Raw genomic sequence first — 1310 nt, forward strand, 5'->3', positions numbered from 1 at the left:
ATGTTGGTCAAGCCTGACGGTGTTGCCATTCACAAATTTCCACAATATTCAACTTTTCTTGCTAACTAATCAATAACTGTACTTTTTGCTTTCTCAATAACAGTCACATTTTAAAAATGTGTTACTCAACATCAATATGAGGTCATGCACACATGTAGTCCTTCATAACTCATTCATTAAAGCCTCCAAACTGACCATAAAACACCAGAATCAGAAATCTTTAGATCTGTTGTATAACTTATTGAAAGTAACCTTCTCTCAGTCCATCTTCTAGGCAGTTCTTTCAATGTAGTCGGTATTATCAAGATTTTTGTGTTATCATCCATCTTCTTGATTCTTGGAAGGAACACAATGGAAATGTTACATTTACAAGTCTCTTCAACAAGCTTTCTACCCTATCTGCAATTCTATTCCAGAGCCTATTGCTCGTTCTACACCTAAATAGCATATGATTAAGATTCAGAATAGGAGCCCACTATTCAAACACTGAGAATTGCAATCATCTTTCTATTTTGAATATTTGGCTGTAGAAATTGTGCCTCTATTAATTACTTAAAAATTATAAAGATGAGAGGTACAGAATGTATGGCTTATGTTGTTGTAATTCATTTTAATATCATTACCAAAAGTTTTAACACAAAACTTTTTTTTATTAATGCACACAATAAAGGTTAAGTGAGTCCATCAAACCAATCTGCTGTATCTAGAGACTTCATTATTTTTAGAAAGGTTGATGTATTAGCTTTAGCAATTGCACTTCTCCTGGGATATTTGTCATGCCAGAGTAACGCCGAATTCTCTTGGTGCAGAGAAACATTCAATATCTACAGGTATTTAAGTTTCCTAAACTTTAACTATTATTTAAATTTAAAAAGTAGCAAATATTGTATTAACTTGATGCTTGAACTGAAATAGCTAAATGCAGAACTTACTGTTAAATAAGACGTAAGGACTTAGCGAGCGCTTACAGAATAGCAGCTATTGCACCAAAAAAGGAACCACAAACCTTCTCAATAGACAATAACATAAAAATAGTGCAGCGCTAGAATCAATGAAGTGAATACATAAAATAAATAGTATCGATGAGGTGATAAAAATAATAAGAACTATGACGTAAATGAAATTGCCAATAACTGATTAGGTAGCAATCCACATTGATATAGTAATAGAAGCAATACAATGATTATGCCAATACACATGAAATACATAAAGAGAAAACGTCCCACTAAAGTGCAGAATATACTGATAAGACTCAGTTGGGGACTAAATCTCAATGGTTAATTATAAACAGTTCCAGAGTGATTAAATCT

This window comes from Staurois parvus, unplaced genomic scaffold (genome assembly GCF_062004578.1).
Source record: "Staurois parvus isolate SC_StPar_1 unplaced genomic scaffold, SC_StPar_1.0 ptg002266l, whole genome shotgun sequence".
NCBI classification, from domain to species: domain Eukaryota; kingdom Metazoa; phylum Chordata; class Amphibia; order Anura; family Ranidae; genus Staurois; species Staurois parvus.